Below are 290 nucleotides of genomic sequence, written 5' to 3' on the forward strand. Positions count from 1 at the left end.
CCACACCCAGGGTACCTCCGGTATTGGACAAGCACTAGTCCATCCTCGCTCCGGGTGAAACCCCTTCGCACCCACGGTGGCTGAAAGAACGGAGCAGCGGGAGCCCAAATGGCAACGGAGCACCCACTGCCCCTTCCCTTCACTGCAGGGTGGGAAGAGAATCGGGGAAAAAACCAAAACTGTTGGGCTGAGAGAAGAATGTCTTAATTAAAAAATATTTTTAAAAAATAAATTAGTAAGTAATAATTAGAATAATAATGCTAGCAAAATGAGAGAGAAATAAAACCTGG

The sequence above is a fragment of the Apaloderma vittatum genome, unplaced genomic scaffold (assembly GCF_000703405.1).
Source record: "Apaloderma vittatum isolate BGI_N311 unplaced genomic scaffold, ASM70340v1 scaffold22815, whole genome shotgun sequence".
In the NCBI taxonomy this organism is placed as follows: domain Eukaryota; kingdom Metazoa; phylum Chordata; class Aves; order Trogoniformes; family Trogonidae; genus Apaloderma; species Apaloderma vittatum.